This window comes from Rhinoraja longicauda, chromosome 41, assembly GCF_053455715.1.
Source record: "Rhinoraja longicauda isolate Sanriku21f chromosome 41, sRhiLon1.1, whole genome shotgun sequence".
Taxonomy (NCBI): domain Eukaryota; kingdom Metazoa; phylum Chordata; class Chondrichthyes; order Rajiformes; family Arhynchobatidae; genus Rhinoraja; species Rhinoraja longicauda.
Genome location: NC_135993.1, coordinates 3,424,768 through 3,445,724, shown reverse-complemented (window position 1 = coordinate 3,445,724; position 20,957 = coordinate 3,424,768). Strand labels below are relative to the sequence as shown.

The 20,957-nt window shown below is 44.3% G+C and overlaps 1 protein-coding gene across 6 annotated transcripts in view; it reads left to right on the top strand.

Moving 5' to 3' along the window:
• sipa1l3 (signal-induced proliferation-associated 1 like 3) overlaps positions 1–20,957 on the top strand; it is a 220,905-nt gene that overhangs the window by 72,891 nt on the left and 127,057 nt on the right. The window lies entirely within an intron of this gene.

Below are 20,957 nucleotides of genomic sequence, written 5' to 3'. Positions count from 1 at the left end.
AGTGATAAAAGAAAAAAAATGTTTCATGTTAACCTTCAACTAACACAGATCTCATTTGTTAGGAAGTGCCTGGAGGACAACATTAGCTGATAATCATTTTATTTTTGCAGCTCTCTCACTGGTTCCTTCAGCAGCTGAATGACTGCATTGTCTGATATTTTGGAGCTACCAGGTTACATATCTGAAATCAAGGAATGACCCACCTCAAATGCCCAGGTCTACAATGGTCAGCTTTTGCAGAGCAAGCAGAGCTAATGATAGCACATTAACAGCCCTTGAGTCCCTTTGAGAACGATTTGTAATCCACTGTTGTCACAATATTTAGTTTATTTTAGAGATACAGCACGGTTACAGGCCCTTCGGCCCAATGAGTCCATTCCGACCCGCCATCCCTGCACACCAGCACTATCCCGTACACCAGGGACCATTTACAATTTTACCAAAGCCAATTAACTGACAAATCTGAACATCTTTGGAATGTGGGAGGAAACCCACAAGCAGCGTAGATTTACTAGGTTAATTCCCGGAATGGCGGGACTGTCGTATGTTGAAAGACTGGATCGACCAGGCTTGTATACACTGATACAATTTAGAAGGATGAGAGGAGATCTTATCGAAACGTATAAGATTATTAAGGGGTTGGACACGTTAGGCAGGAAACATGTTCCCAATGTTGGGGGAGTCCAGAACAAGGGGCCACAGTTTAAGAATAAGGGGTAGGCCATTTAGAACTGAGATGAGGAAAAACTTTTTCAGTCAGAGAGTTGTAAATCTGTGGAATTCTCTGCCTCAGACGGCAGTGGAGGCCAATGCTCTGAATGCATTCAAGAGAGAGCTAGTTAGAGCTCTTAAGGATAGCGGAGTCTGGGGGTATGGGGAGAAGGCAGGAACGGGGTACTGATTGAGAATGATCAGCCATGATCACATTGAATGGCGGTGCTGGCTCGAAGGGCCGAATGGCCTCCTCCTGCACCTATTGTTTATTGTCTATAAACTGGAGAAACCCATACAGTCACTGGGAGAACGTACAAACTCTGTACAGACAGCACCTGTCGTCATGATGGAACATGATGGATGGGTTCCTGGCACTGTGAGGCAGCAACTCTACCGATGTGCCACCGTCCCGCCCCATAATATTATTGCTATGATTTATTTAAACATCTGGGTTTTTTCAGGTGAGACATTAAACATGAACTCCAGCCCATTCTCCCAGGCACACAAGACATCCTGACGTTATTTAAAAAATCATCTCTAATGTCCATTTCTTGAGTGGCATGTCCACAAATGGCTTGATATTTATGGGATTATAGTGACTAACTTCAGAAGTGCTTATTGCCTGTAAAATGGAGGCACAGCAAACTACAGATGCTGGAATCTTGAGCAAAAAATGAGAGGCTGGAACAATCCTGCTGGTCAGGCAGCATCTGTGGTCAGACAATGTTTTGGATTGGGACTGTTCTTCAGTCAGTTTTCTATCCTGCTTCAAATCACTTTACAGCTAATAAGCAAAAAAACAACATTCTAGAGGAGCTCAGTGGGTTAGGCAGCGTCTGGGGCGGGTACGGGCAGATGCCACTCCAGCTCAGGACTCTCCTTCAATCTGATCAGTTCCAAAACGTTGTCTAACATTTGCTCCTAACCCATTCCTTCTCTCCTGAGATGCTGCCTGACCCGCTGAGTTACTCCAACATTATGTGATACCTTCGATTTGTACCAGCATCTGCAGTTTTTTTCCTACCTTCCCTCCACAGATGCTGAGTACAATAGACAATAGACACAGGAGGAGGCCATTCGGCCCTTCAAGCCAGCACCGCCATTCAATGTGATCATGGCTGATCATTCGCAATCAGTACCCCGTTCCTGCCTTCTCCGCTATCCTTAAGAGCTCTATCCAGCTCTCTCTTGAATGCATTCAGAGAATTGGCCTCCACTGCCTTCTGAGGCAGAGAATTCCACAGATTCACAACTCTCCGACTGAAAAGGTTTTTCCTCATCTCAGTTCTAAATGGCCTACCCCTTATTCTTAAACTGTGGCCCCTTGTTCTGGACTCCCCCAACATTGGGAACATGTTTCCTGCCTCTAACGTGTCCAACCCCTTAATAATCTTATACGTTTCGATAAGATCTCCTCTCATCCTTCCTCCAGCCTTTTACTTTTTTTGCTTATTAGCTGTAAACTGCTTTGAAAGGAGTTGTCCTAAAGTTCTGTGAAAGATGCTCTTAAAACACGCAAGGTTTCTGTGATGGTGTTGAGTAACTCTTAATTTGCCCCGAGAGGCTATTGGAGATTGAGAGACAAGAAGAAGCCTTTGGGGGGGGATAGAATTAGCAGTCCAAACGCAACAGAGTGAGACAAATGCCTTATGATCAATGCTACTGGCCATTTCACACTGCTACAGCTAGCAAGAAGACACCAGCAATCTGGATGTCGGAATCCTTGCATCCTTAATAAAAGATACATCAGTAGCATTTTTCTAGGTTGTGTGAAATGTTTAGTTTAACTGAAGTGAAAAGTCAAGAAACATCTAAATTTAAACTAGATGGTCCAATTAGTTACATGACCGTGGATGACATTTTAACAACGGGGGCAACCGACTATGAAAACTGTTGATGGAGAATAGCAAATTAATGCTTCATTAGCTTAGTAGCACAAGGTGACTTGCTGTGACCACAGCAGATTGGGAGCCAGTGAGCTGTGTTAATTGACGTTGGCTTCAAAACAATAGCTCCCTGGTTTCCTTATTAGCCCACATTGAAGTTCAAAATTCCCATTTGTGTGCGTGTTCTAAGCTGCACATGGCTATCACTTCTGCCCATTGCCTTGAGCAAGGAACTACTGGAGTTTATGTTTAGGATAGAACTGCAGGTCCTGGTTTAAGTCGAAGGTAGACACAAAATGCTACACAAAAGGTGGCACGGTGGCGCAGCGGTAGAGTTGCTGCCTTACAGCGAATGCAGCGCCGGACACTCGGGTTCGATCCTGACTACGGGCGCCGTCTGTACGGAGTTTGTACGTTCTCCCCGTGACCTGCGTGGGTTTTCTCCGAGATCTTCGGTTTCCTCCCACACTCCAAAGACGTACAGGTATGTAGGTTAATTGGCTGGGAAAATGTAAAAATTGTCCTTAGTGTGTGTAGGATAGTGTTAATGTGCGGGGATCGCTGGTCGGCGTGGACCCGGTGGGCTGATGGGCCTGTTTCCGCGCTGTATCTCTAAAAAAAACCTAAAATGCTGGAGTAACTCGGCAGGACAGGCAGCATCTCTGGAGAGAAGGAATGGGTGACGTTTCGGGTCGAGACCCTTCTTCAGATTGAACTTCCAGAGTTTAGTTTAGTTTCATGTAGAGATACAGCACTGAAACAGGCCCTTCGGCCGACCGAGTCCACACCGACCAGCGATCCCCGCACACAAACACTATCCTGCACACACTAGGGACAATTTACAATTATTCCAAGCCAATTAACCTACACTTCTTTGGAGTGTGGGAGGAAATCAGAAATCCTGGAGAAAACCCACGCAGGTCACTGGGTGAACGTACAAACACCGTACAGGCAAGCACTGGTAGTCGGGATCAATGATACCCGGGCGAATGGTTAGCCAGCCTTCTCTCTCTATGTACACTGGTGTAGTCCGGGAAGAGAGAGGTTTAAAGTCAGTTTTGCAGCTGCCACTAATTTGTGAGGTGTGGTACATTGTATTCAAAGATGGCACTGGAGCACGGCGACACTTTGTGTACCAGTCCCAGAAGACTATCTACTATCACTCAAGGCAATCATTCGCTTTTGTAAATTTCTATTCCATTTGGAAATCTATCCGTATTCTAGACCTGTTATACTTGTGTATGGCTTGATTGTACTCGTATATAGTGTTACTTAATTTAATTCAATAGCACACAAACAAAAGCTTTTCATTGTATCCGAGTGTGCAATAATAAGATAATACTAATATCAAGTATTGAGCCTGAAGAAGGGACCCGACCCGAAACGTCACCTATCCATGTTCTCCAGGGATAATGCTTAACCTGTTGAGTTACTCCAGCACTTTTTTTTTGGTAAACTCGCATCTGCAGTTCCTTGTTTCTACCAATATCAACATTGTTCAGAGCACTAAGTTAGACGGGAACGTAAAACTTTTGCAGCTGGATATCAAATGTGGATGTGCGATGTTACTCACTTTTAGATCTGAGGGAAAGGAAAATCAAAACAATTTCTTAGTGGGGGTTGGTGGGAGACAAGATAGCTTATGTGATCCAAAGATGATCTTGTGCACAAATTAAGAGATTAAATGGGTGTTTTTACAACAAAAATAAAACAAATTGTAAAGACTGATGGAGAATTGCTGTTTATTTACGAGTGATTCACGAAAATAATGTGTAGGAAAGAACTGAATCGAAGGTAGACGCAAAATGCTGGAGTTAGTCAGCGGGTCGGGCAGCATCTCTGGAGAAGCTGCCTTCTCTCCAGAGATGCTGCCTGTCCCGCCGAGTTACTCCAGCATCTTGTGTCTACTCGCAAAAAAAATGCTTTGGTTGGACAGAGTTCATCAGTATAAAAGACACACCGGTCTTTGGCTTGAGCGGATTTGCCAGTATGTTACTGGAGCTTAAAGGATTAAATTGCGAGAGGCTTTACAATGTTGGTTTGTATTCCATTGAGCTTTGAAGATAGAGTGGCAGAGAGAAAATCAATTGTGGAAATACCACAAAGGGAGATGAGTTGAGGAAAGCTAGTTCTTGTTGATTTGATGATAGCAGGGTGCATTACAGGTGATCCCTGCTCTACAACTCTTCGGGTAATGGAAATTTGCACTTGGAGAATTACACCAGTCACTACCCAGAAATTTGAGATATAGAATAAAATTTGCTCTCCCGATATTTAAGCAGTTAAAATAAATAAAGATAAACCGTTATAATAAATCTGCAGCTCCTGACCTTGGCGATAGCAGTTTTAGACTTGCCGAGGCGAGTGACCAGGCTAAGGTTATGTGCAAGTATAACAACCTTCTTAAAGCAGAAATGGTTAAAACAATTTTTATGATTCATTCAAAATTGAGAGTGTAAAGCTATTTCTACATACAGGAGAAAGAGTATCTGGAGGACCTCAATTTAACACAGCGGGTAAGAGAGATGTTTATCTGGAATTGTATTTCCTGAGTGGATGATGGAAACTGCCAGGCTGTTGCTTGGAGTTTATCAGCGTTCTCAGTAACCAGCTGTTCCATGAGGGGTGAGAACAGCTGCCTGTGGCTTAACTTTCCCAATTTGTATTGACAACCCCTCATATCTTCCTCCTCTGCATCTGTACAGCTACCTCCAAACTTGGATTCTTTCTGTGTAGAAAGGAACTGCAGATGCTGGTTTAAACCGAAGATAGACACAAAGCTGGAGTAACTCAGCGGGACAGGCAGCATCTCTGGAGAGATGGAAGGGTCTCATTCCATCTCTCCAGAGATGCTGCCTGTCCTGCTGAGTTACTCCAACTTTTTGTGTCTGCTTTTGGATTCTTTCTGGTTCCATTCCCCCCCCTGCCCTGTTTACTCCTGAATTATTTTAACTAAAGCTATATTATTCAGAGGGATAGAAAAAAACACTGCAGATGCTGGTTTAAATTGAATGTAGACCCAAAATGCTGGAGTAACTCAGCGGGTCAAGCAGCATCTCGGATGAGAAGGAATGGGTGACGTTTCGGGTCGAGACCCTTCTTCAGACTGATGTCAGGGGAGGGGGCAGGACAAAGATAGGATGTAGTCGGAGACAGGAAGACAATGGGAGAACTGGGAAGGGGGAGGGGATAGAGAGGGGAAGCAGGGACTACCTGAAGTGAGAGAAGTCAATGTTCAAACCGCTGGGGTGTAAGATCCTTATTCTTATTCAGAGGGATACTCTAAAATTGGGACATTAAATGTATACCCATCTTTTTATGCTTCGTTTTCACAGTTTGATGTTTGGCCTTTTGCTTCAGTTAACGATCTTTCGTGTAGCATCAATACACAGATCAGATTCAACTATCAAAGCTATACGTTCTGATATTAACCAGGTCCAATGGAAAATATTTCCCAAGGATGGCTACAGTGCTAATCTCACTGTAAATTTCATATTTGTTGATCTGTCTCATTTTTAACTTGACAATTTAAACAAATTATATTGATGCTACATTTGAAATGTATCTGCATATTTAAGAAGATCGACAGAAAATGCCAGAGTAACTCAGTGGGCCAGGCAGCATTGCTGGAGAAAAGGAATAGGGTGGACATTTTGGGTGGAAATCCTACTTCAGACACCTGAAGAAAGGTTTGGGCCCGAAAAGTCGCCTATTCCCTTTCTCCCGAGGTGCTGCCTGACCCGTTGAGTTACTCTAGCATTTTGTGTCAATCTCTAACACTTTGTGTTTGATTCAAGTTTCCAGCATCTGCAGTTCCTTGTATCTCAGTGGAGGAGGTACTTGCCCTGGACTTTAGACCTAAGAGTGAGACTTGATGGATAAGTCCCAAGTCTGTGTGAGTCCCATGTACCGTGTCCATAAATCATGGGGCAGTGGTCATTACATTTTACACTGTGGTGCTGTCTGCTGAATTATTGACTGACGCCTATGCAGTATATCATTTCTGTGCCTTCGGAATCCTATATGTCGGGCATGGCTTGCTTAAGAAGCTTCAGCTTTTATCCAGTGCTCCTGTCTTGTTTCTGCATTCCATTTGGTATGATTCTGTTGCCTGACAAAGTATCATTTGTTCAGCCATCACGGCAGCAAATTATTAACATGCTCTATGAATACTTGATATGCCCAAAGGGAGATTACAGTAGAGCCGAGAGTGAATATGCTTGATCGCTGCGAGATAAATTGTGTGGACACTCGGATCCGCCAAGGGAAGGGGGGATTGCATTCGCTGCCTGAAGGTAGAGCCACAAGAAACTGAAAATGCTGGAATCTTGAGCAAAACAATGAAGGGCTGGAGGAACTCAGCAAGTAGAAAAGTCTAAAGAAGTGCCCTGATGCGAAACCCTTACATGAGCGTGTTTATTAATTATTTATTTGAACTTTTAATTTGCCCGAGGGGGTGGCAAACCTGTACAGAGCTTTCATATGACAACAACATTCTCCACAGTTTCCCTCTCCTTCACCTTTTGACATCCGATCATGCAACACAACCGGTGTCTGAAAAAAGTGCTGTAATAAGATGTATAGCAGGAATTAGTTTCACTATTCACTTTGTTCTAAATCTAGCAAACGAAAGACTTCTTTACCTCATCATGCATCCATGAGAATGCAAGAGAAACAGGAGTCATTTGAAGTCCCTCCACCATGTAGTTCGATTATTGTTGCTCTGATCATTAATCTCGGCAGCTTTCCTTGTTAAGGAGTACTGGGAATAGGAGCTGTTATCAATAAGAACATTGCGAGTATTCTCAACACCCATACAATACAATACCATATATCTTTATTGTCATTGTAAAGGGGTACAATTGAGAATGAGAATAGATTGAGAATGATCAGCCATGATCACATTGAATGGCGGTGCTGGCTCGAAGGGCCGAATGGCCTACTCCTGCACCTATTGTCTATTGTCTATAATGAGATTGGGAATGCGCCTTCCATATGATGCAATAAATTAATTAGCTAGTCAGTATTAATTTAAACAAATTAGAACAGTTTTAAAACAGAATAAAGTGCAAGTAGATCTGTGCCGGTTCACTGTTCACTCAGCAGGACCGGTTCATAGCAGCTATGGCCCTGGGGAGTCCCGCCCCCTCCCCTGACATCAGTCTGAAAAAGGGTCTCGACCCAAAAAGTCACCCATTCCTTCTCTCCCGACATGCTGCATGACCCGCTGAGTTACTCCAGCATTTTGTGACTACTTCCAAATTGATGGGAGTTAGGTGACCAAATATGTAGGGAGTATAAACAAGGAACTGCAGATGCTGGTTAACGCACAAAAGGACACCAAGTGCTGGAGTAACTCAATGGGTCAGGCAGCATCCTTGGAGGACATGGACCGGTGACATTTTGGGTCGGGACCCTTCTGGGAGACTGCAGAGAGTTGCAGGAATAACAGGGTTGTCATTGTCTTAAATGCAATTGTGTGCCTGGTTTAGAATAGTAATCTCTGTCTAGGTGTGTGACTAAGAAAGATTCTGAAAGATTCACCAGCAATTACACCTTTGTATATCTGTGTCACAATGCATCAGGTAAAAGTGGCTGTTTACTTAAATTCTGCTTTTACCGAAATTTTATGTTTTTATAAACCATTTTCTCCAATTAGATTTTTTTTTAAAGCAACCATTTGCAATGGCAGTGGCTTCAGGAAATAATTGATTTAACAGCATCAGAGGTATATTGATCTACAAGAAAGCTGTCATTATCTAGCCCTACATGTAATGTTTTGCACTCATTCTGTTCTGAGGATCGTTAAATGTTGGGGAGAAAGTGAAAGGAAAAATGAATCAGTCAATTATAGCTGTGTTTTGTCTTCAGGGAATAAAATGTACAGTTTGTAGGTTAATTAGCTTGGTATAATTGTAAATTGTCCCTAGTTGTATGTAGGATAGTGTTAGTTTGCGGGGATCGCTGGTTGGTCCTGACTCAGTGAGCCGAAGGGCCTGTTTCCGCACCATATCTCTAAACTAAATGCTGCCTAGATTCGTGTGTATTACCTTTAAGGAGAAGGAAAAAAACTGCAGGTGCTGGTCTAAATCGAAGGTAGACACAAAATGCTGGAGCAACTCAGCGGGTCAGGCAGCATCTCTGGAGAGAAGGAATGGGTGACGTTTCGGGTCGAGATTCTTCTTCAGACTGGGCTGCCACCTTGTTCCGTAGTTGGGAGTGAGGAAGTTGGCAACCCTAGTATCAACATTATGGACCTGAGGTGCACTTCTCCATGCCTGTATGTTGTTAGTGAGCCCTCAACTGCAAGCAGCTGAACTATGACAGTGCTGAATTCCTAATGTCTTTCTTTCTACTAGCTTGATTTAAGATTTGAACCAGTTCCAAATGGAGAGAGGATATGCTGCATTCCAGATGTGTTTTAATTTATCCGTGTGCAGCTTGTTTCAATGTCTTGGTTTTGTGTGTGTGTCTCTCCACCAGCTCCCAGGATCAGAGTGACTCAGTGCAGAATGTGAAGGGGACAGTTTTGTTTATGAATTCATGCAAGTGGATTAGGAGAGCATAGCAATCATCGGGAAGATTTCCTCTTAATCTTGCGATATGATGAATTTTCTTTTGATAAAAGCCCTATAATATTTTATGTAACATAATGTGGTTTTCATCAAGGGACATCTGTGCAATGTCTGTCTCATCTGAGTTTATAATTAACTTGCTTCTAAATTGAGGCTGACAATGTCACAGAATATTAATCATATCTGTAGGATCAATTCTGGTCTTCGCACAATAGCTGTTCGTGCTATTTCAATTTCAGTAGCCTTGGGCAAATGGTATGAGCCATTTCCTCCGTTCCTCCATAAAAAAAAAAAAATCTGGGTTTTATAATTGATTTTTGAGATGAACAGGTTAGTTCCTCTTGAACTTCATCTAAACCACAGAGGCTCTTTTGTGGATGATGTGATAACAGAGCAAGGTATCACAAAATGCTGGAGTAACTCAGCAGATCAGGCAGCATCTAGGAGAGAGGGAATGGGTGACGTTTCGGGTCGAGACCCTTCTTCAGACTGACTATGACAACAGAGCAAAGTCTCTTGCAAAGCAAAGCCAAAAACTGCATCTAGACCCACAATGCTGGGGTATCTCAGCGGGTCAGGCAGCATCTCTGGAGAAAATGGATAGGTGACGTATCGGGTCGGGACCCTTCTTCAGACTCGACCTGAAACGTCACCCATCTATTTTCTCTAGAGATGCAGCCTGACCTGCTGAGTTACTCCAACATTTGGTGCCTGTCTTTGATATAAACACTGCAGCTCATTTTTATTGCAAAAACACTGCAGATACTGGAATCTACAATCAAAATAGAAAATGTTGGAAATGCTTAATAGATCTGTGTAGTGAGAAGCAAAGTTATCATTTTGTCAATAACCCCTTGCACACTAAACGCTGCCTGCAAGAGAGCAGTGTGGATGCAAACCCACATCGTGATGCATTTTCCGCAGTGCTTTGGGGTACATTGGGTATTTTTAAAGTGGAGATTGATAGATTATTGATTAGCATGATCATCAAACGAAATGGGAAGAATGGTGGAGGAGTGGGGGTTAGAGGAAAAAAATAGATCGGCCGTGATCGAATAGCTGGCAGGCTCGATGGGCCGAAAGACGTAATTCTGCTCCCATGACAGGGTCTTTTAAAAGAACACAAAACGTTAATAAAGGTGATAGTTTCTAAATAGGGGTCCTCGGATCTGCGATAGGAGGCCATTGATCTGAAGGGCTAATGCTATTTTTCTCTCCATGATGCTATTTCCAACATTTTCTGTCATTACTCGGGATTCCTGTGTAAGAAAGGCGGCTTGGTGCTCATTACAGGCTTTTGAGAAACGTGACGTGATTTGCTGGAAGACATGATTGCAAGTAAACGCAAAACCGATCTTATTCCATGGGAGGGTGTAATATTGGTAGTTAGCAGCCACGCCAGAATTCTGTAGTCACTGTGATCTGCGGCTGTATCAACATTGTAGAAAAGTTCAATTAAAGCTCCTGAGAGATACAAGTGACTGTTTAAAGAAGAGGCTGAGGTTTCCGTCGGGAAACATGGAATGTGGATGTGTAGGAAGGAACTGCAGATGCTGGTTTAAACCGAAGACAGCCACAAAATGCTGGAGTAACTCAGCGGGGCAGGCAGCATCTCTGGAGAGAAGGAATGGATGATGTTTCCGGTCGAGACCCTTCTTCAGACTTCTGATAGAACAATGAAGCTCTTATTTGCAACAGCACAACAGAAAATATAATTATAGTACTGTAAACAATATAATAAATGAGAAAAAAGTTCAGTGTGTTTATAAACACATACCCACAACATATACTCACACACAAAAATATATATATACATACACACACACAAAACCTTTTTTTAATACACATGTACGCATATATAAATATATATTAATATATTAATATATATATATATATATATACACACACCAAACAATAATAGTCTATGTAGTTCAGAGCTTATTGGAGGTTATGGTGCTCAAGAGCCTGATAGCTGCAGGGAAGAAGCTGTAACAGTGGCATATGAGCTGTAACAGTGGACTGCTTTGATAATGAATTCTGTACCCTGTCCTGTCTCCTGCCACTTTGTTCCTTCACACTCTTACTTCAGTACTTCAGAGAAAATCTTTCCAATAACAACATCAAAGATCAAAAGGGAATTGAGTGAAAATCTGGGGCCACCTTCATGGGGCTTTCAGGGCAAAGTGAAGGAAGAAACTGAAATGCTTTTGGCTGTTCAGTGATTCATGAGGCTGGTCATGCAGCAGTTATGTTGCCTTACAAGTTTGGCAACGAGGAGATTGAGAGTTCAAACCCCGACGAGGCACATTGTGATTTGTAATGCGTGTTTACTTTATGATCACTATTTAACAAAAGCTGAGAGTCAAGGAGTGTTTTATTGTCATATGTCCCAGATAGAACAATGAAATCCTTACATGTAGCAACACAACAGAATATGTAAACATAGTTCACTGTAAACAATATAATAAACGAGAGAGAAAAACAAATTCAGTGTATATGTGCACATACTCACAAATACACAAACACACACACACACGTGTCTAGATTAGATATATAGATAAATGTGTATATTATATATATAAAAATATAACACACGCGCGCACATACAAAACACAATAATAATGGAAGAATAACAATAATAGTCTATGTAGTTCAGTTGGGCATGTTGGATTGTCTGGGAAAAAAACAGACAGTTGATATTTTGGGTTAGGACCATTCTTCAGCCAAAATGTACCCATCCCTCTTCTCCAGAGATGCTGCCTGACCCGCTGAGTTTCTCCAGCATTCTGTGACTATGTTTGGTGTAAACCAGCATATCCTGTTCTTGCAGTAGAGGCAGAGGAGCGAGGTTGGAGTGTAAGAGTGCGTCCAGTGGAGGTGGGGTGCAGGGGCTTTGTAGCCAGTTCCACTGCAAGGCTCCTGAGGGAAGTAGGAGTCAGAGGGCAGGCCCAAAGGAGGGCAATCAAAGAACTTGCAAATGCCGCCGAACGGAGCAGTCATTGGCTGTGGCTGAAAAGAAAAGATACTGTCTGTGCTGCCACGTGACCATCTAGAGGCTAACCATAAGACACACACCCAGGTCTGGTCACCCTGCGGTGGGCCTGCCTCGACTGAGGGTGTCTTGTGATAAAAGGCCGAACCACCCAGTGACGTTGAGGTACACAACTGGAGATGTGTCTGAATGGTAGCAACATCACCTAGTGGTCACTCCCAAGAACAACACCAGTCAATTGTAGTGCAAACCTTAGGGATTGTAACATCTAGTCCTACTAATCAATCAATCAAGAATAACAATAATAGTCTATGTAGTTCAGTTGGACATGTTGGATTGTCGGGAAAAAAACAGACAGTTGATATTTTGGGTTAGGACCATTCTTCAGCCAAAATGTACCCATCCCTCTTCTCCAGAGATGCTGCCTGACCCGCTGAGTTACTCCAGTATTCTGTGACTATGTTTGGTATAAACCAGCATATCCTGTTCTTTTTCATTACATTTGGCCCTTAAGCCTACCATGTTTGAACTGACCGCGATGCCAATCTAAACTAATTCCATCTGCCTGCACGTGGTCCTTATCCCTCTACACCCTGCCAGTTCATCTACTGTATCTAAATGCCTCATAAATAAATAAATATATATATACATATATATATGAAGGAACTACAGATGGTGGTTTCAACCGAAGATAGACACAAAAAGCTGGAGTAACTCAGAGTCTTTTATGTATTGCAAGTGTTGATAAGGAAAATAACACCAGATGCTGGTACAAATCGAAGGTATCATAAAATGCTGGAGTAACTCAGCAGGACAGGCAGCATCTCTGGAGAGAAGGAATGGGTGACGTTTCGGGTCGAGACCCTTCTCCAGTCTATATATTGTATCTGCTTCTACCAGAATTCAGAATCAGAATTACCTTTATTTGTCATCCAAAAAACAAGTCTTTTGGACGAGATTTCGTCACCCACAGTCCAACAATAAGAGCAATAAAATAAGCAAATGACACAACCCCAACCAACACAAAACACACACAAAAAAAAAGAAACATCCATCACAGTGAGTCTCCTCCAGTCCCCTCTTCACTGTGATGGAAGGCCAGAATGTCTTTTCTCTTCCCCTGCCATCTTCTCCCGTGGGTCAGGCAGGCTCCCCTAGCAGTGCGTTCCAGGCATCTACTACTCTCTGTGCTCCAAGGATTGAAACATATTCTTCACCAGCCAGTCAGACCCCACAATGATCAAAGCTAAATGGAGTTATGACAATATAGCAATAGTTCCCCAGCATATTGTTATTCCCCCACTCTGGCTCCAGTCGTTGTGTTGACTGACAACAAGGACGTTTTAAGGTACCGACCTGTGTAGCACATCAGGCAAACATTTTGCAGCACTGTGAAATCAAAGTAAATGCTTTTGTTGAGGCAGACACCTCGGCTGCAAAATGCCTCCTTGTATTGACCTTGCTGGCAGTTAGTTCTATGGGCACGTTAATAGATGGATTGATTGCAGATGAAGATACAGAAACCTCGCTGCAGTGGAGATGAAATTTGAACTGTCAGCTGGTGTGACTCGTTGAAGCTTTTTTCTCTGCACATAACTAACAGAGAAAGGTTCAGCTTAAAAATTGTATTTTTAACAATCTCTGATGCACAGGGTCTTTTATGTATTGCAAGTGTTGATAAGGAAAATAACTGCAGATGCTGGTACAAATCGAAGGTATCACAAAATGCTGGAGTAACTCAGCGGGTCAGGCAGCATCTCAGGAGAGAAGGAATGGGTGACGTTTCGGGTCGAGACCCTTCTTCAGACTGATCTGATCTTCATCAGTCTGAAGAAGGGTCTCGCCCTGAAACGTCACCCATTCCTTCTCTCCAGGGATGCTGCCTGACCCGCTGAGTTACTCCAGCATTTTGTGATAAGCAAGAGTTGATAACTTCATCAGAGGTGAGGCTGGGAAATAGCAAAATGACTTCTACGGTGTCACGGTGGCGCAGCGGTAGAGTTACTGCCTTGCAGCACCAGAGACCGGGTTCGATCTTGACTACAGGTGCTTGTCTGTGCGGAGTTTGTACGTTCTCCCAGTGAACTGTGTGGGGTTTTCCGAGATTTTCGGTTTCCTCTCACACTCGAAAGACGTACAGGCCAGTGGGTTAATTAGCTTGGTATATGTGTAAACATTGTGTAGGATAGTGTTAATGTGTGGGGATCGCCGGTCGGTGTGGACTCAGTGGGCCGAAGGGCCTGTTTCTGCGCTGTATCTCTAAACTAAACTACTCAGCAGAGACAGCCAATCCTTGAAGCACCAAACGCAAATGGTTACGTTTCAATATGTTGATTCCCACGTTCCGCTGAGTGGCTGGGGCACTCTGTTGCCTGCTATCATATTTGCTTTGTAAGGTAGTGTAAGAAAATAACTGCAGATGCTGGTACAAATCGAAGGTATTTATTTCACAAAATGCTGGAGTAACTCAGCAGGTCAGGCAGCATCTCAGGAGAGAAGGAATGAGTGACGTTTCGGGTCGAGACCCTTCTTCAGACTGATGTCAGGGGGCGGGACAAAGGAAGGATATAGGTGGAGACAGGAAGATAGAGGGAGATCTGGGAAGGAGGAGGGGAAGAGAGGGACAGAGGAACTATCTAAAGTTGGAGAAGTCAATTTGTAAGGTAGGAACACGGGTGGGAGATGGGCGGGAATGAGATCTTTGAGCAAATATGGATCGTGGGTGGGAACACGGATAATTCAGACGGGAGGTTTGTGTCTGGCGGGGTGCTGCAGTGATTGGTACTGGGCCCGCTGCTGTTTGTCATATTTCACAATGATTTGGATGGGACTATGGTTGGCATGGTTAGTAGGCAGCATTTCGGAAGAGAAGGAATGGGTGACCTTTCGGGTCAAGACCCTTCCTCAGACCAATGGGTGACATTTCGGGTCGAGACCCTTCTTCAGACCTTTCTTCAGGTCTGTAAAAGGGTCTTTACGCGAAACGTCACCCACTCCTTCTCTCCCGAGATGCTGCACGACCCGCTGCATGAGTTACTCCAGCTTTTTGTGTCTACCTTCTGGACAGTCCTAGATAGATGCAAAATGCTGGAGTAACTCAGCGGGACAGGCAGCATCTCTGGAGAGAAGGAATGGGTGATGTTTTGGGTTGAGACCCTTCTTCAGACACATCATTTGACCCTTTGACCAACTCACGCCAGTCATTGAGCAAGCATTTACTGTACACTCAACCTATTTTATTCTCAGTACATTGCCATCCACTCCCCCCAGATTCTACCACTCACTCACGCCAGGAGCAACTTGCAGTGGCCAGTTAACCTACCATCTTCCTATAGACACAAGGAACTGCAGATGCTGGTTTACAAGTAAGGTACAGTGCTGGAGTAACTCAGCTGATCAGGCAGCATCTCTGGCGAAACATGGATAGGTGACGTTTTGGGTCGGGACCTTTCTTCACACTGATCAGTCAGAAGAAGGGTCCCGACCTGCAGAGTGCTGGTGTAACAGCAGGTCAGGCGATGACCTCTGGAGAACATAGATAGGTGACGTTACATCTTTTTTCCCTCACAACTTCCTTGTCTGTGGGATGTAGGAGGAAACTGGAGCAGCTAGTCGAAGAAGGGTCTCGACCCGAAACATCACCCATTATTCCTTCTCTCCCGAGATGCTGCCTGACCCGCTGAGTTACTCCAGCATGTTGTGAATAAATACCTTTGATTTGTACCAGCATCTGCAGTTATTTTCTTACAGTCACAGGGAGAATGTGCACTAATCTACTGGAAAGCAGAAGTCAGGATGGGGATTGTGATGAGGAAGGGTCACTGGAGCAGTAAGATGGCAGCTCTACCATCAGTGTCGCTGTGTCAGCAAAATCATCCCGGTTATGGGAAACCTGCAGATTCCAGCAACTGGACTGTTAATCACAGCAGTTTTATCTGATGGTAAAAACAAAAGACCACATCTATCATCGTAACACTTTCAGCTGAGCTTTTGGTATCTGACAGTAAGATTAAGAGTGTTTATTCACAAAATGCTGGAGTAACTCAGCGGGTCAGGCAGCATCTCTGGAGAGAAGGAATGGGTGACGTTTCGGGTCGAGACCCTTCTTCAGTAACTCAGCGGGTCAGGCAGCATCTCAGGAGAGAAGGAATGGGTGACGTTTCGGGTCAAGACCCTTCTTCAGACTGAAGAAGGGTCTCGACCCAAAACGTCACGCATTCCTTCTCTCCTGAGATACTGCCTGACCTGCTGAGTTACTCCAGCATTTTGTGAATAAATACCTTTGATTTGTACCAGCATCTGCAGTTATTTTCTTACAATATTGAGAGCGTGATTGTTTAGCTTAGAGATACAGCGTGGAAACAGGCCCTTTGGCCCACCGAGTCCATGCCAAATAGCAATCCCTGTACACTAGCACCATCCTACACATCAGGGGTAATTTATAATTATTACCAAAGCTAATTAACCTACCAACCTGTATGTCTTTGGAGCGTGGGAGGAAACCGGAGCACCTGGTGGGAGAACGCGCGGGGAGAACGTATAAACCTCGTACAGACAGCACCTGTAGTCAAGATGGAACCCGGGTCTCTGGCGCCGTGAGGCAGCAACTCTACCGCTGCGCCACTGTGCTGCCGATTGTGATGGGGGTTGGGGAGGGAGACTGAAATCATCTGCACGTGATAATTGTTGATGTTGATGTTGTCTGGGTTGAGAAACCTGTAGGACAGAGCTGGGAACGGCGTGCGGAGACATGACCTCCTGCATCTGATGGCAGCACAGATAGAGAAATTCCGTCTGAAGAAAGTGTGTGAAAAGGAGGATGAGAGGAGATCTTTAGAAGGATGAGAGGAGATCTTATCGAAACGTAAAAGATTATTAAGGGGTTGGACACGTTAGAGGCAGGAAACATGTTCCCAATGTTGGGGGAGTCCAGAACAAGGGGCCACAGTTTAAGAATAAGGGGTAGGTCATTTAGAACTGAGATGAGGAAAAACATTTTCAGTCAGAGAGTTGTGAATCTGTGGAATTCTCTGCCTCAGAAGGCAGTGGAGGCCAATTCTCTGAATGCAATCAAGAGAGAGTTAGATAGAGCTCTTAAGGATAGCGGAGTCAGGGGGTCTGGGGAGAAGGCAGGAACGGGGTACTGATTGAGAATGATCAGCCATGATCACATTGAATGGTGGTGCTGGCTCGAAGGGCCGAATGGCCTCCTCCTGCACCTATTGTCTATTGTCAAAAAGAGCCGTGTAAAACAACTGCTGCTTCCGACCTCGTGTTCATGGTCGCCCTTCCATGGGGTGACAGCTGGCCTTTGCAAGATGCCGTCCCGTCACGACAACTGGCACACCAAGCCCACCAATTTCAGAGATGATAAGAAATAGTCTGAGGCCCCAGTGTTGGAATGTGCCCCGATTTATGTTTGTTAGATAGTCAGAAATCACTAAATCCTTCTTGAGGCGGCATTGTGCGAGGCCGGTATATCTGAGCATAATTAACCCCAAATATTTGAAAGTGGTAATTTATTCACACTGAATCTTTGTGCCAGCATAAAGAAGGGGAAGGAATCCATCTGCCTCCCGGCCATATTCTTTCTTGTGCATTGAGATTAGCCAGTGTGGCCACACAGCCTTGTATTTGAGGATTTCTTTCAGTGTGCAGTATGTGGGTGTGTGTATTCTCTCTGCTGTTTTCCCCCAGAGCACAAGTGAGCCATTGTTCTGTCCAGTCCGTGTACTTCAGGAGAAGAACTCCGCCCAGCCGATACTGTGCCATTCAGAAATAAAACTGTGCACTAATTAATCCGATGTTCAGGGTGAAGTTCACCGTTGCCATTTTGTTACTTTGAACGCAGTGGTTTATTGTGATGGTTTTGTGGATTGGTGGAGTGGATATTTGGTGAGGGTTTCGAGTCTGGCCATGAGTTCTCCTTGTAGATGATCTAACCAAAAAGCTTCTAGGCATATGTGGTGTTTGCAGACAGCAAAGGTTTTAAAGCTATTTTATTTCCTGACAATGCAGTAGTTTGTATATGTGCAGCACCTGGAATCTTCACTGCAGCCTCAGTCTGCACATTCAGAATTCTTCATTCTAAATTATGCCAATTTGACAAATTTGTTTATCTTTGCCATTTTCGTTGGGAAATGAATTTTGTGGCTGTGGACGCATGTGTAAAGTTTAGAGAGACAGCGCGGAAACAGGCCCTACAATGGCTCACCGAGTCCGCACCAACCAGCAATCTAGCCACTATCCTACACGCACGCCAGGGGCAATTTATAATTTTACCAAAACCAATTAACCAACAAACCTGCACCCGTGGAAAACCCACGCAGGTCACGGGGAGAACGTGCAAACTCCGCACAGACAGAATCGGTAGTCAGGATCGAACCGGGGTCTCTGGTGCTGTGAGGCAGCAACTCTACCGCTGTGCAACCGTGCCGTCCCGTTTGGGCCATTCTTAGTCACGTATGTGACCAAAAATGTGAAGAATTGTGGAATATATCTCTTCTAATTACAGGTATATTGTTTTGTACTGTATGCATGACTTGTATGTCTTAGTTTATCAAGTGAAATTTTTATATGTCATGCCGACAATGTTTGTTTAGGGTAAGAGGTCAAATATTATAAAAAGATAACTGCAGATGCTGGTACAAATCGAAGGTATTTATTCACAAAATGCTGGAGTAACTCAGCAGGTCAGGCAGCATCTCAGGAGAGAAGGAATGGGTGACGTTTGGGTCGAGACCCTTCTTCAGAGGTCAAATATGACTGGTCGCGTGTGTGACCTCACATGGTCACACACGTGACTAAGAATGGGCCATTTGGTGCTTGTGTGAAGTGCACAATGGGTGCCCATCAAAGCTAAGCAGTTATGGAACTTAGCTCCGTACATTCATCATGCCCCTAGTTGGAAGTTTGCTGCATGTTGTGTTTATCGTTGCTGCCTAAGAGTTGGTCAAACGTGAGTGGCTTAAAAATGTGTGGAATCAGACTGATTGTGGTGGGGTGAGAAAAGCTGGGAAAGGGGTGGGGAGCAGGGCAAAGCCCGGCAAGTGATACGTGGATAGACACAGAATGCTGGAGTAACTCAGCGGGTCGGGCAGCATCTCTGGAGAAAGGAATAGGCGACATTTCAGGTGGATAGGGGTGAGGGGCATGTGAGTGGCAGATGGGATGAACAAAGTCGAGAAATGAAAAGGAGACAATTATGGTATAAGAAAATAACTGCAGATGCTGGTACAAATCGATTTATTCACAAAATGCTGGAGTAACTCAGCAGGTCAGGCAGCATCTCGGGAGAGAAGGAATGGGTGACGTTTCGGGTCGAGACCCTTCTTGGCTAACGAGAGGAGAGGAGAATGCCAAGCCAGAGGGAGGGATATAGATGGAAGGGGGGAAGGGGGTCAGTATGGTGAGAGAGTTGTGAATCTGTGGAACAGTCAGAGAGTTGTGAATCTGTGGAATTCTCTGCCTCAGAAGACAGTGGAGGCCAATTCTCTGAATGCATTCAAGAGAGAGCTGGATAGAGCTCTTAAGGATAGCGGAGTCAGGGGGTACGGGGAGAAGGCAGGAACGGGGTACTGATTGAGAATGATCAGCCATGATCACATTGAATGGCGGTTCTGGCTCGAAGGGCCGAATGGCCTCCTCCTGCACCTATTGTCTATAAGAGGGAGCACGGGAAAGAGGGAGGAGAAGGGGTAGAATTTGAGAAGCATCCTGAGACGGGAGCAAGGAAAGATTAGACTTGACAGTCCACTGCAGGAGAGCTATACTGCTGGAGGTGGCATCCTTTGAATAAGGTGTTGAAGTGAGGCCCAGTCTATGATTTATGAGCAGGATTTAAACAATACAAAATGCACGGTTTGCAGCGTGCGAAGAGTTTGGAAGGAAACTGACAAAGGAATGCATTAGAAAACGTATCTTTCTTTAATAACTGAACGGTCTGGTAAAACTGGATTGCTAATGCACGGTGAACAGAATTGCAATGCCTTTGAAGGGGAAGGGCCATTTGTATTCAGGGAGCGAATGTTGTATCTGGCTGCTGAGCTTGAATCAAAGCTGATCCCATTATTTTGTGCCCAGTATTTTGCTAGCCATGTGTGACTCATTCTCTGTAACTCTGTGTTACGCGGCATTAATGCAAGCAAGTGCATTACGGAGAAATGCGCTGGGCTGGTACATATGAGGAACTATGGTGCGAGAAAACAGAATCTCAGTGATTTATTTTAGAGAACAGCTTTGAGTAAGGAAAGAAAAAGAAACTTCTAGGTTTTTAAAAATGTTGTTGGAGGTACAGCATGGATGTAGGTCCTTCGGCCCTCCGAATCCGTGCTGATCAGTGATCACACCTTACAGTAACACTATCCTGCATGCTAGGGACATTTACAATTTTACCGAGGCCAAATGAAGCTAATTAAGGGGTGTACAAGGCGATCAGTGGTCGGCACGGACTTGGTGGGCCGAAGGGCCTGTTTCCTAGCTGGATCTCTCTAGTCTTTATAGTTACCCACAGAGTGGTGGGTGGCTGGAAAGCACTGCCTGAGGAGTTGGAGAAGGCAGATATGATAGTGGCATTTAGAGATTTTGTATAGGGAGTGGATGAATATGGATCAGGTGTCGGGAGATTAGTTTGACTTTGGCATCATGTTCAGCATGGACTTTGCGGGCCGAAGGGCCTTTTCCTGTGCTGTACTATTCTGTGTTCTTACACTTCATACTTGTCCTCCACAATTCTTCAACCACTGAAGAAAAATAGTGAATATATCATTTAAATATAATTCTGAATTTACA